General features: G+C 40.1%; 1 protein-coding gene and 1 long non-coding RNA gene across 8 annotated transcripts in view; one reads left to right on the top strand and one right to left on the bottom strand.

Moving 5' to 3' along the window:
• ICA1 (islet cell autoantigen 1) overlaps nucleotides 1–9,447 on the bottom strand; it is a 69,231-nt gene extending 59,784 nt beyond the window's left edge. For 2 of the 7 annotated variants that reach the window (XM_090142749.1, XM_090142750.1), the window contains exons 1-2: nucleotides 9,293–9,428; nucleotides 1,275–1,323 (exon numbers count right to left, since the gene is read on the bottom strand). The gene's annotated coding sequence lies outside the window, so the exon portion shown is untranslated. Of the gene's footprint in view, nucleotides 1–1,274; nucleotides 1,324–9,292 lie in introns of all 7 variants that reach the window. The other 5 variants (XM_090142747.1, XM_090142748.1, XM_031614337.2 and 2 more) reach the window with 4 other exon arrangements.
• Nucleotides 9,448–9,464: 17 nt separating this feature from the next.
• Nucleotides 9,465–13,594, top strand: LOC149917514 (uncharacterized). The gene is made up of 3 exons (XR_016467788.1): nucleotides 9,465–9,678; nucleotides 10,872–11,091; nucleotides 13,309–13,594. It is a non-coding gene; the product is annotated as an uncharacterized LOC149917514 (long non-coding RNA).
• Nucleotides 13,595–14,974: the final 1,380 nt, after the last annotated feature.

Below are 14,974 nucleotides of genomic sequence, written 5' to 3'. Positions count from 1 at the left end.
CTTAAAGAAAGAAGAGATAAGGTGACATTGAATTCTCATTTTGCAAGCACAGCTCACATTCTTTTTTCCTAAATATCTGACCTTATATTTGACTCGGAGGTCTTTCCAGCTGCATTCCAAGTCCTACATCACACCCCTATGCCCTTTGTGCAGAATTTTTGTAGTTTTGAGTGCCTGAGAACTGTGTCTATGGTATGAAAATGAAGGCATGTGCTTCTGTACCCACTGTGCGACATGAAGGCACATGAGAAGTTTGAAGCTACAAGTCCTGATGAGATAGTTCCATATGCCCATAGAGGGTGGAGTCTTACCTATACTGACTGCTATACTCCTGGCATGCACTACCACTCAAATCACACAGAGAGAAGGGTCCTGGAGACCTCTATGTGATATAGACATAAGCTTGCCAGGGAGACTGCAGCAGTTAAACAGCAGGAACCAAAAGCAGCACAGTGCTCAAGCTCAGTCCCTGGGTCCCTTTTATTTCCAATGCAGAATCAGCTTTTGATTTGAATGAGAACTCAGGTTGTAGGGACAGCTCAGCGAGTGCTGGCCTTGAGTGAAAAGAACTGAGGTTGCTCAGAAAGAATCAAGTGACTTTTGACCGAGTTTGCGGTTTATCACCTATAACATCCATCACAAAGAGTTCCTTGATACCATTCATTTCAGATGTTGTTCAAGGAATTTTCATAAAGAAATCAGTTATGTTTCAGCTGAGTTTCACTTCTCTCACTGGTTGGAAAACCAGAATGTCTGCTACAATTCTGCAATTCTTTTAGCTGTTAATTGAGACCACAAAACTGCACTCAGATTGGACCCCACGATCTCCACTTACACAGAACTTGTTACAAGTTAGATACACTTGTGAGATATTTACACTACTGTATACTAATTTCATTTCATGTTTCAGCATCACAGTTTAGCTTTACTGAGATGAGAACAGTATTTATTAACACAGACATTAAAATAAAAAAACAAAAAGGAAAACATAGGAATATTTACTTGTGCTGGATGTAGCTGGATGTAGTACTACAGGAATTCTTGTGTTTGCATCTGAGTGCAACTGCAAATGTACCTTCCCTGAAAACTGCAGTCAAAATTAACCTATGTTTTCATGTACTTTCAAATATAAAACTGAACTTAATTTGCCAGAGGGAAGTTAATGTGAGAATTCTAAGACTAAAAAGTGTTTCAGTAAATAATATGCTGACCTGGAAAAAAAATAGCATCCATCACCCCACTGGAAAACATTTCATTCAGAAAGTTTCCATTACCTTTAATGATAAAGAGCAGTGCAGCATTCGTTATCTCGTTGAAAGACATCTAAGAAAAGATAGGGACACTCTGAATAATATGGAAAAAACCAGCAGCAAGCATAGGTGCTACGGATCTCAGGTCTTCTGAGTGCATTCACACTCTGCTCATTCTAGAAGTGCTACCTAGTGTTTTGAGACAGACAGATGCTACCTCAGCTTCAGCTTTAAACCTAAGCTGGCCTGATCCACAAGGAGCCTACTTAGAAGACAAGGGATCACAGTGCTAGAACACCCATCTTTGTATGGAACCGGGGCCCTATCAGCCCTGCTGAACCCCTAAAGTTCCTCACTGGCCCTGAAAAGCCACAGGAGACCTCAACACTATGTTTTGCAACCCCTTGTGTGTGGACTGGCACCAGAGAGGCCTGCATCCAGGCAGCTTGAGCCTGGCACACTCACTGGCCTAGACACTGAAATAGCACCCAGCTGTTTCTAAGCTCAACCTGGCTTTGGAAGGAGCACAGCTGCATTCACACTGCATGCTGCCAGAGCTAACAAGGTGTGCTGGAACCAAGGTTGCCCTGCACGCAGCCAGCCAGGGCATCTCTGCATCTGCGGTGGTTTGTCTGGGCTGTAGGATATTTACCCACTAAATAATTACACAAGTAGCCAAAACAGCTGGAATGCACTAAGAACTTGAAAATATTGCTGGCCTACTGCATCACACTGCTTTCCTACCGTGATATTTTAGTAGCCATGTTGCTGGAAGGAATTGCACATGGCACTTCTGTTCCACATGACTATGGAAAATTCTGTTCCTTTGCACCCTCCCAAACCATTTCAATAAATCACCAACATTTTTCTCTGCAAACAGGAAAATGCTAACTTGGTGTTTCGAATGATTAAGTCTTTAGCATTCCCTACGCTTCCCTTCCATTCCATATTCTCTCTGTGACTGCTTTGCTTCTCTTTTTCAATTTTATTATATTACTGTTTGCTGCAGCATGGGTTATCTGGTTTCCCAAGAGCTGAACAATATTATCTATTATATTAACATCACTCAGAAATATTTAACATTCACTGGAAAAGAAAAATTAAGAAGCGTCATGTGGCAAGGTGAAATTCAGATCTTAATGCTCTCTCAGTTACGTGGAACTTTAAAAATAAATAAATCTTTTCTCCTCATTCAAACATCTGTTCTTTGCTGAGCATTGCTTACGTAGCTCTTATACTAATCCACAGTCAACAGATTCTATAGGAGAAAGCAGGAAGCAACAAGAGACAACAAACAGGAATCTTTCAACCGTGAAGACTGCATCTAAAACAGTGGGGATTCAATCACAACTTCTGAGAACTAAGAGATGAGCTCAAATCCTTGCGCAGCTGTTACAAGTGCTGATCTAAAGATGAAATTTAGCATTCAAAACTGACCTAATGTAGTTACATAGGATGGCAGGTAATTGAACAATATATTCTTAGATGCATGTAGAAGCAAAAGAATGAAACAAAGAATGAGAGGCAGAGCAGAATTCAGCAAGCCTGATGTGATGCGCCAATGAGAAAGTACAGATGGTTTTGCACTTTTACTGATAGTCAGCACTATGCTCTCAGTTTACTGTCTTCTCAATGCAGCTGAAGTGTTCTGAAGATTTTCCAGTTCCATCAAACTCTCAGCACTTTAAAGTCCCCATGCCTTATAACTATAAACATGAAAGAAACATGCACTGCAGTTGATTCACTTAAACATTTGTATTAGAACAGTAATTTCGCAATGAACTTTTAATATTGTAATTAGTACAGTAGCACTAGACAACAACAACAGAAAACAAAAAACAAAAAATTTTTAGGAGTTCTACATGCAAAACAGTGTTAGTTTCATTTATGTAAAATAGCTCTATGAGAAGAAAATCTGTGATCTGCTTAGGTGAGGGAAGCAATACCGTCTGTGCCTCTTCAACAGCTATTGGCTGACAACCTGTTTCCTCTCCTCTGCTCCCTGAGAGCTGTGATCAAACCGAATCAAGGCAATGGGTTTCCAAAGCAAGAAGCACTTTCACTGCAAGAAGCAGCTTATGAGGGCCCCAGTTCTATCTTCTAGAACCTGTCTACAAACACGCAGACCCAATGAGTCAGGAGCTTCAAACCATGTATCACTTTGCCTTCTGCAAACAAAATCAAACAGAGCGGCCTACGGCTCTGAATTAGCCACATTGTCAGCACGTGAAAATAGCAAAAACTGGGTCAGGGTCTATAAAGGCATTCAAGTATCAAGATTATACATAGCTAGACTTACAGTTATAATGCTTAGCCTGACCGCATGACTAGCTGCCACTAGTAACTCAGATAAAATGAGTTAATGTTGATATGACAAATGACAAGATTTAATTTTTTCTCCAAAGCTCTTAACACTCACCACTGATGTTCTAATCCTGCTGAATCATCCACGCTTAGCTTTAAATCCGCACTTTCATTCCATTAGTCTACTCACTGATGCATTTATTTATTACTTCAGAAAGTTTGCAGAACTGTTGTGCAAGCGTGGCATTAGAGTTTCTCCCATCTACTACAACTTTCTGCCTATTCCTTTACCTTCAGACACATCTTATGTATTATCCCCAACTTCTCAGAATAATCTGCAGTCTTACAAGGGAGAAGATGTACAAATGAAATTACTCCTTCAATCCACTTCAGGAGTTGACATCTAAAAAGATATTTAATGCATTTGTAACAGAAGCATCAGGAAAGCAGCATGCTTTACACAGAGAAGGACTGCTGATGTTTTCCAGCACCTGGGTGGTTATGAGAGTGAAAGAAATTCATGCTGTTTAACCCCCTTCACATAACTGGGGTACAGTACAACTCTAAACTTCTGCACAGGCCGCTAACAGAATCTCCAACGAGCAACTGAGAGCAACCAAACCAGAACCCTACTGCTCCCTGAGAAATGGCAGTTTCTGCATCTGGCACACAAACTACATGGTTAAGTCATACAGAAAGAACGCTCTTCTCCTTGGCTTCTCTTAGAACTGGGGTTTCATGATGGTCAGTCAAACCATCAGGGAAACAGATTCACCAGCATATTGATTAACACTGTACACGGGACATGGCATGTGATGTGAGTTCACTGGAACCAATTTTCTCATTCACAGCAAACGCTTCTGAAACTAACACTTATTGATATGATTTACTCCATTTCCTCTTTCTCTCTACTGAGCCTTACAAAAGGCTGACAAAAACTTAACATTTCATTTATGTGTTTGTCTTGATCCTTTAAAGTCTCAAGACAAGAAATACTAACAACACAACTAGACATGCAAAGCAAACCAACCAGCCAACAACACTGAACTCAAAATAGAAACTGGAGCCTGTTTTACATTTAGTTGGAGCCTATATAGCATTCTTTGCTGTCTTTTTCAGGCTGATCAGTTGCAGGGAGGACAAACCACAATAATAAAAGTAGGCACAATAAATGACCACGATTCTGTCATTAAGGACTTCAACCATCAGAAGTCACACATAAGGTATGAAGACCTAGACCTCCAGATTTCTTCATTTTTTAGCAATACCTGGGGACCTATCTGCAAACAATAAACCCAGCAAAATTAGCAGAACTATTAACACTAAGTATGTAATGACCCACCTTTCACTGTGTATTAAGCTGATTGTTAATAATTTCTACACAAGGCAGATGACCAATAAATACTTCACTGAGTACTCTAAGAGTTACTTTATTCTAAAAACAATTATTATGCTTCTAATGTGGAAAGATTATTGCAGAACGCACAATTAAAATAGGAAATTACTCTGCTTAGTTTCCTGATGCAGTCAAAATTGAGGATGACAGCCAGTGCCTCATTTCTTTTGTAATCATTTCAAGTTTTTTATTTTTCTCTTCCCAATACGTATAATTTAATAGAAGACAGTTGTGGATAAATACAGTAAATTTGCAGAATAGAAGTTTACCATGTACTTATACCCAGAAATTGAATATATCTGAGCTGCACTGCTTTCTGGTATTAAGAGTTGCTAGAGAAAAGTTTCAGTTGACATGAAGATGTGAATACAATATCACTAAGTTTTTTAAACCTATTTTTGCTCCCATGTGAGTGCAAGGACCAAATCAATTGCTATCATTCGTCCTTTTTTTTTTTTTTTTTAATATTGGTACTGCCTGCAAACTGTACCAAAGAGTATTAATTCATAAATTTAAAGGCATGGGTAATCTTCATCTTCTCATAGCACAACATATAGTGAAATGAAACACAGAGCTGCTTTTTTGTTTTTTTAACAACTGAAAAATAAATTCTTAAAAATAGTGTTTTATCTCATGAACGTAAGAATGGTAACGTGTAGTCACAACATGGTACGCGCAGTCTCAGAGCAAAATATTTCAAATACGTGCTGTTAGACTCACAGTTGGCCGATCAGCAAGTAAACAACAGTCCTTTCTAGATAAACTGCGCACAGATCTTTCACTATTTATATACAGAAAGACATCGATATTTAGACACACATATAACTCATCTTAAACCGCTTCTGATTACACTGATTTTTCAGAAGCTGTTTGTGAAATAATACAAGAACAGCAAATAGTATCAGCTTGTCCTCAGGCAACAGCTTCCACTTGACTACTAGTTTTCCATTTATATCTGTGAGAACACTGAGCAAAGCATGTCCTTAGGAAAGAACCGGGTAAGTACTGTAAATAAGTATTGTATGTGTCTCATGGAAGAAGTTGAGTGGTGGATCTAACATCACTTTGCAAATGAGCAGAACTGGGGATGTATGCAGTCCAGTATTTAATCTCACTCTAAACGCAGATTCACTTCATTTCTCTGAAATTATTATCAAATTGTTTTGTAATATGCATTTGTTCTTCCAGCTTTAAAATGGTATTTTTAAATTTAGTGGCCAAATACTATTAAAGAAAGTGCCATATGGAACACCTGCTGTGCATAGTTTATAAAAGACAATATGAAGACAGTTTCTCTGACACGTTCTATCCATAACCAGTCTAGAGTGTTAGTGTTGGGAACCCTTCCCTTTGTAGAACAGATGGAAAAAGCAGAGGATGTACGAAAACGCACAAAACCTTTTCCACACCTATGCTGTCATAAATATGGTTCTAAAGTTCAAACCAACACCTCTCTCATTTAGATGCCCTATTTGCTGACTCCGTCAACACTCAAGAGTCTGACTCTTTCTTTCCTTTTCATCAGTGCAGATGTCAGGAAGCAATGCTATTATACCTGAGGGGGAACAATGCAAGGGTAGGGAACAGGAAAAATAATCTTCTCCTTATTCCTCAGGAGATCTTTTCACATCAGTGGGTAAGAAATTTGATTAACAAAACAAGTATAGCATGCACAGCAAAACAAGAAGAGCGTGATCTTCTTTCACTACACTTTGAGTCAAGACCACAATCAATACATTCTGCATATCCCTGACAGATGTACAGCCCTCTCAAACTTTGCTTTATTGCTCTCAGAGCCTGGCACGTTTGCTGAACGTTTCCAAACCAGTGGCGATGCCTACGAAGCTACTCACAGGATGGACCTGGGCACTGTTTCAGTGACTGGGAACAGACAGTTCCCAAGTTGACGTAAATGCTTGCATAACCGGTCAAAATGCCCCTCATTTTGCCACTGTTTACAATAGCCGCAGGAAAAGCTACTGCGAGACTATTGCTAGAAACATGCAAAAGGTCAAATGTCTCCACTGCTCTTGCCTACATGGTTCTTTGTTTAACTTTCTGCACTCTTCAGGCTTTTGTATTTTAATGCTTCTGCATCACGTGGCATAATTGTGTCTTTAGAGTGATTTTACAGTTAAGCAGCTGCAAAACATCCTGAAGAACCAACTTCAGAGCCATGCTGCTGGAGAAGACTTTGAAAAAAAGTATTAAAGTGTCTTTGAGGATATTTCTTGATGTTTAGCATTAGCTGAGATACCAGCACATTTTTCTGCCAACTCATACCAAAAGCTTTCAACACCAGCTTAAGAGTGACAAGAGCTGTTATTATTCTGCTCTTCCAGAAAATGTTACTTGGGAAATCATTAGAACAATTTAGCAGCCTTGTAAAGGCTGCAAAACAGAAGAATGGGCAAGACAGGCGTGCTTGAGACTACTAAAGGGGGAAAAAAAAACAGCCCTGTAATAGGGTTCAAATGGAATTTTACTTTGTAATATGTGACTCTCAGACTCTACTTCCTACAGTGATATAATCTTATGCAAAAAAAAAAAAAAAAAAAAAAAAGGGTAAAGAACTGATTTTCCATATGAAGAACTGATTTTCTTAAACGTGCAAAACTTTAGAAGTGTGTATATCTGAATCTCAGTTCTCATGAAGACAATGGAGGAAATCACTCTCATCTAAAAACACTTCTTCCACACTTAAGAAGTAGGCAAATTCCAATTGCAAGCAACTGACTTTTCACTACATTGTCTTTTGAACCTTTCTGGAAATAACTTTTTCACATATGAAACTTAAACAGTAAGGTAGCTTTACACAAGGTTTGACAGCATTTAACAGCCACATCACCTTCAGATAGAACCTGCCATGGGAAAAACACAACTGGTTTTACCAGTTATGGCACTTCACTACACAAGAGATCCCCATAGCTTTACGCTGAATTCCTTTTGCATCAGTATTAGCATAAATCTCAAATCATAAAGTCACTAAGTTTAAATCAGTAGGCTAATAGGGTATTCAAAATGCTAACGTCTAAATGAGACATTCCTAGACTTCATGCTAAATACTAGAATCAAAACTGCAGTTCCTCAGCTAGTGCCAGGACGAAAACACTGTAAGGAGGGTCTTCCACTCCCCGGAACTCCGAATGGAGTTGAAAAACAGTAGATTACCAGGGAAATCAGGTGAAAGACCATAAACAAATCCAGCCTACTATTTTCTCTGCCCAACACTTTGGAGAAGTGATCAAACACTTTCAACAACAGCTCTGCTGGACCAGAACAGCTTACTTCCAAGAAGTTTGCTCTGGAACAAGAGCAAGTCCAAATTAAACTAGATCCAATTAGCACAAAACTCAAGGAGGAAGATATAGAAATAAAACATAAGGAAAACAAACAAACAAAAAACCTGAACAGGTTCCTGGAAATACATGCGGATAAAGGAAAATGGCAAGTAACCAAACAGAATAACAACACTCACACCATGCTCCAGAATATCCACATGGTGTCACCTGGGATAGGGGACTCCATGGTGCACCTCTGAGATTGTCTGTCTCAGATATAAATCAGAACTGGATGCACTAAGGCAAAACTGAATGCTCAAGGAAGACCCATACAGGCCCTGAGCCTACAGCACCAGGTGATGGGAGACTTATTTACACTTGGTGCTGAATGTGTACACAGTGCTACTAGCTAAGAAAAGAGCACAGCGCCCTTCATCCTCTCCTCTTACTAAAAACTGATTAACTAATTTTCTTCTTTTTATTCTAACCCAATGTATGAGATTGACAACACCACACACCAGTAGATGGATGCGGGTTATCGAGATTAAACAAAATACAAGCTCTGAAGGAGAAGCATTCTGTTACAATTATTCCAATGTCATCGGCTGTAGGTGCCCGGTGCGCACCTGACCCCGCTCAGGCACCAGAGGCACGGCCCTGGGGTCACGGTGGCGGGCAGCCCGAATTTTAACCTGGCAGCCCAGCAGCAAAGCCGGAAACCACGGAGGAGAAGCGGCCGTTTTCCTCCCCATCCTCCCCGCTTCCAGTGGGCACCGAGCCAGGGAGGATGTAGGGAGGAAGGGAGGCAGAAACGGATAAATGCAATAATCATGGTGAGATAACCGCCCGGCAGGAGGGAGGGGGAAGATGCCATCTTGCACCTCGCCGATTTTAACCCGGAGGGCACCAGCGCCTCAGGCCCGGCCGCCGCGCCGCCTCGTTCCCCCCTGGGCGGGCGGGCAGCGGGGGGAGGCTGCTCGCCACCGGCAGCAGCCGGCGGAACCCGTTTCCCCGGCAGGTTCCGGCGCGGAGCCCGGCGGGGCCCCCTTCTCCGCACTCACCTTGCCCGCGGCCGAGGAGCGGAGGGCAGGGCCGAGCCGGAGGCACCGCCGCCACCCCTCCAGGTGTTCCAGCGCCGCCGGCGTCACGGCGTCGAACGGAGCCGCCTCTGCCAACCCCGCAGCGGGGCGGAGTCGCGCCGCCACCCGCCCAGCGGCCGAGGCGGGAGGGCGGTGGCTGCCCGCTGCCGGCGCCTGGGCCGGCCGGCCGTTTCCTGGCGCTGGGCTCGGCCTGCACGCGCTTCCTCCTCCGTCCCGGCTGCGCCCGCAGGGAAGGCGGAGGGAGGGGCTCGCAGGCTGGGTCCGTCGGGGACTCTTCGCGGCGCCTCGGCTGAAAAGCGAGCGCCTCTCCTCCCCCCAGCCTCCTGGGGCTGTGGGTACCGCGCGAGGTACGACGAGGAAATACTGAAAGGTGGTGACTGGCAAAGCCGGCAGTTGTCATCAAGGGAGTGGAGTGGTCCTCCGAGGGAGAAAACAGGTGGCAGCGTTGGGACAGAGAGTGTGGTTGTGAGATGGGCTCGGAAATGGGCTAGTAAGGATTTTGGGGTGGGCTGCTCCAAGTGAACTGGGTTTGAAGCTGAAGTCTGAGCCTGACATGAGGGGAGAAGTTCAGGTGATGCTTGAAAACAGTCTGAATAGTTGGGAGGTAAAAGGAGAAACAAGGGAGCAGCAAGAATGCTGGGGGAAATACCCCTCTGAAATGGGGCATCTTTAGCTGCCTTGCAGAGATCTGTGAGTTCAGCACAACAGCGGCAGTGGGAACAGGAGTAAGGAGGCAACGTAGAGTTGGTGGGGCCCGATGAACGAGGTGAGGAGAGGATAGGAGTGTGTTGTAGAAAATGAGAAGCCAAAAGGAATGGAAATAAGGATGCTGATGGGGGGGAATACTTGCTGAACCTTACAGTGGCCTGAAGCTTTTGTGTCAGTGCCTTGGTGTTTCTGTGAGGTGTAGCTGAACCACTGTTGAGAGCCATACGTCTAGGTGTAGAAATGCAAAACTACAGCAACAGAGACTCTGTGTCAGATAGTGATGGCTGTATAACCTGAGGAGTTCCAAGCAAGGCATGGGAGGTTGCAAGGTTCCCTCCATTAGTCTGGTCAGACCATGGACAGCAAATTATATCCAGGTGAGGTGTACGTAAGACGGTGCTGGCAAACTGGAATGGGTTTCTGGCAGGAAATAATGGTGTTGCTTTCCAGAACTGCAGAAACCTCAGTAGGATAGCCTTTGTGTTTGTATCAGTAGTACTGAGCAAATAATTTCATATGAAGTGAGTTTCTTCATGGCAGAAGAAGGTATACTTTTGGCATACTTTCTAGTAAACCTGCTTTTAGACATCTAACCTCTGTTTAGATTTTGTATGGTAGACAGTATTAGCTGTGCTGATCATCCAGAGCTTTTTAGATAAAATACAGGAAAATAAGGCACTTTTGGGGGTGTGGTTTATCTGTCTTTAGTTAGATGAATTTAATCATTCTTTGGACTGGATTTCCCATGGAAATGATAAGCCAACAGGCCAAAGTGTATATACTTTCATTACAGGCATTATCCATTTAATAATATTAATTCTTGTCATTACAGTTTAGGAGAAGAAGCTATTCACAGAGTTACTAATGAGGGATGAAAAGTCTCTCTGCCATGGATGAGAACCTGAGATCACTTCAGCAAGATTTGGCATTGTTATTTAGTAGTTTTTACTCATCAGCAAACACAGAGAATTCTGTGTCTTTTAATGGAGCTTATGTGTGCAAACCACCCAGATTGTAGAAGGGTTGAAAAAATAAATCTCACTGCATGTGAAGTAAGTAACTTGTTACTTACCAAGATTCAAAAGAAGATTTTATTTGGTAAATTTAAATGTAATATTTTTGTTAGGTGCACCAGAGTGAGGAAGAAAAGCAAGTAGTCCTGGAAAATCCTTGATTCTGAAAAACATACTTTTATAATTTAGGAACTATTTTATGCCAGCAGTTGTGTATGTGTATGAATATATCTAGAATGAGGGTCTTGGATTGGCTCACTTCTGTTTACATGATGCTAGCATTTTGCAAGCTGCAGATACTTTTGGAATTATCTGTCTTAATCTTTTAAATTATTGTCTGAGATCACATTGTAAAATTAAACAATTTTAAATCTGTTTTTTTTTTTATGATGCAAGCATTTCATAGTCTTTTAGTATGTTTCATATGGCTTATCCCTAGACATGAATGTTATAAATATAAGCAAGTGCCATCTGGTTGTTCTAGCACCTCTCTTATCTCTCATGGAGATATTTTTAGTGCAGCCGAAATACAGAAAAGAGTTACTGCAAATGATGCATGAAATAAGGTTTACCCACTAATTTTCACAAATTTTGTTCTTTAGCAAAGCTGAATGAATACATAAAAAACCCTGAAGCATGGTGCTACGTGCATTCTGTTATTAACATTTTTTCCCATACTTGTTGCTCACCTCAATTAAACAATTGATTCACTGAGCTTAAAAAAGAGTTTGGACTCACCATTTTTGCTGATTTGTAGAACACCATATTCACTTGCAAACTGATTCCCTGAGCAACACTGTGAAAACTACTGGAAGATGCAAGCAAAGTACAGCCCTCTGAGATTGGCCACACCAAAAGTTGGAATGGTCATGGTTTACTGGGAGACAGCCAAGTCTTCCATCATGCAAACCTAGAACTTTTGTAAGGGTGAACTGCAATAAATATTAGTCCACTTCTTGTAAGATCTTTTCTATATCTAAGCCTTATGTTACACTGTGTCCCAGATCCGTTTAATTTGTAAAAGGATAAATAAAGTTAGAGTCATGTGTTGAGTCAGTGACACTCACCCTCCTGTCCTGTTTACTGTATTTCATTGCTACTAAAGTATACCATAAGGTCATGCTCATCACTTAATTTGTTATATTCTAACTGCATTTGCATTTTGTGTTGTATATATAATACAATCTTACAAACACGCAGGTGATTTTTTCTCCAGACAATGATCTGAAAGATCCCTTGCAACTCAGACAATTCTATGAATCTGTGAATTAGTTACTGATGAAAATCTAGAATCAGATATCTAAGAAACGACAGTGAAAGTTGCTCATCTTTCCTGAACTAACATTATTAGTTGGTGGTTGAACTCTCACACTTGCCATCTTTTTAAATCTTCCTGTAACTCTTTATTTACCTTCTGGTTCTCATCTACAGAAGGAAGAACAAACATTTCACACTGCATTCTGTGAAATGATACTCCCCTTAAATTCCCTATGGTCCTTTATATGAATGTTTTTACTCTTTTCTGTGGTCTCTGATCTGTCTATTGGTCTTTTGTCTTGCCACACTGCTTGCAATGTCTGGAACATCATTGCTGTTTATAAATGGCATTTCAATCTCTAATCTGTTTTCAAATTTCTTAGTAAAATGTATCTATCCAGCTTAATCATGTTTAATTTTTCAGTTAGCCTTCTGCTTTTCTGTATTAATTTCTATAGTTAGATAATTTAGCTCTGTAGGGCATTTAATGTGTATTGTTTGTGTGCCAGCCCTGTAGATAAAAGGCCAGAAAAAATGTAGAGCATATTCATTTGAGCAGTAGCATCATGAATGGTAGAAGCCAGCACATACAGGAAGAGCTTCTGGAGAGTATTAAATTCTTCCTACTTAGAAACAGAGGCAAATGTAGACCAATTCTAGTCATCAGTTGAAGAAATTATGTAAGGTAATGTAAGGACTACTTGACCACTTCTATCTGTGGCAAACAGGATTACAGCTTAGTTATCTGCTGAAAACCTTTATCCTATTGGCAGCTTCAGAGATCACATAATTATTTGTTCCCATTTCATAAACTGAAAAATACATACTAGGATACTGATGTCCCAGAAATGATTTGAAATTAAAGGAACTCCAGGCTGGAGTGATGCCAGCATCTCTGAAGTTCAGAGCTGGACCCAAATTCTGACAAACAGAAGAGGGTCAGACTGAATAGTACTTTTCACAATGTTTAGTGAGCATTACTTTCCTTTACTTCTGCAGGCTTAACATGGAACAGGTGTGAGCACAGGGATTTGCCTGGATTTTTCTGCATGAAGGATTGGTTTCACACTAGATACTGTCCAAAGTCCTACCTTTTAACATTGCTGTCCAAATGGAGATTAACATAGGTATTCTTTCATGTAATTCATGATCCCTGAGGTGTACAATACTTCTATTTCCTCTTGTCTGTCTGACCATGAACATTGTTGTTATTGTACTTTATTTCACTATCCTACACTGATACTTACATAGTTGTCATTATCAAACTCCTTGAATACTCTCCTCAATGCATCCATGAGAATTTTTTCATTTAAAATAAAAACTCTTGAAACAATTACATTATTGAAATATTTTTGTCCATTATATAAGTCACATCATTTTTAAAGACCTACTGGAGATGTTTCATATGTTAGATGAAAAAAAGTCTATTAAAAAAACTCTAACAGCTGTTGTGCTAGGAGTTGTAGACACTGCATGCTTTAACAAGTGTGAGAATAATTCTGTATCAAAAAATAAATCTTGTGACATAAACTATTGCATGCAGCAACAGAATCTGATGTACTTTTAACTATTATCTTCTTCTCTTATAAAATTCATCTATTATAAAAGGTATACCAATTTAATTTTCTGAAGAGATATCCTTAAGAGATATTTGTTATCATTTAATACTGTGGCTTGTTATCTGAAATTCCTATTGAGAGCATCCTCAACAGTCCAAACTGCTTTTCATTTAAAATATTTTATATCTTCCAAAATATGTTAGTGTTCAGTTTTGTAAAATATTTGGAAATCTGCTTAAAAATGAATTAAAATGAAATCATTGTGCTTGAAAAGCTTTCCATGTGTGACAAAGGATTCTTAGCATTAAAACTGAAGTAAAAGCAGGCATCATGTAATCTCAGATTTGAACTGGTTGTATTATATTCTCCTGTGCTATATAATCTCCAGACCCTCCAAGGCAGTCTGATCTGGCTGGTCAAAGATAACCACATTGAGATAGATGTTTTTCAGTTATTAGAGGATAGATGACATGAAGACTTTATGTTATTTTTACAATCTAATAGAAAAAAAAATCTGTCATTGCCTCAAATTGAAGAAAAGAATATCACTGAAGTTTCATCTCTTAATACCCTGAGATTTCCTATCTGAGGAAAATACCTGTAACAATCTTTTATTATTATTATTTCCTTATCTGAATAGGAGTTCTGGAGGTTGCTATTCTGAAGATACTGCTTAGTGCAGTATATTTTTTTTTTTTGTGTGTGAAGTGAGAAATATCAATTATTATTGAAAATTCTGTTTTCCAAAATTTTTCATACACCTTTGAAAATCACTTCAGGTTGCCATAGAAATAATATTAAATTAGACCAAAAAAGAAAAGGAAAGTTTTATGTGTGCTTTTAAATAGAGAAAGTATTCTTCAAAATACTGCAGCATCTCTTACTGAGCAATGCAATGATTTTTAATTTTTTTTTCCCTTCTCTTGGAAACAACATAGATTATTTGCCCCAGGAGACAAGCTGTACTCTCACATGGATCCAGTACCTTCTGTTTTGCGCTGCTCCTTTTTTTTCTACTGCATACATGTACCATATCACATAACTAAACATGAATAGGTTTCTTGCATGTTATTGATGACATTATCTGCGGTTTGATTCTGTGAGAA

Source organism: Phasianus colchicus, chromosome 6, assembly GCF_987193195.1.
Source record: "Phasianus colchicus chromosome 6, bPhaCol1.hap1.1, whole genome shotgun sequence".
In the NCBI taxonomy this organism is placed as follows: domain Eukaryota; kingdom Metazoa; phylum Chordata; class Aves; order Galliformes; family Phasianidae; genus Phasianus; species Phasianus colchicus.
The sequence above is the reverse complement of the archived record's forward strand: the minus strand, read 5'-3'. Positions and strand labels throughout refer to the sequence as shown.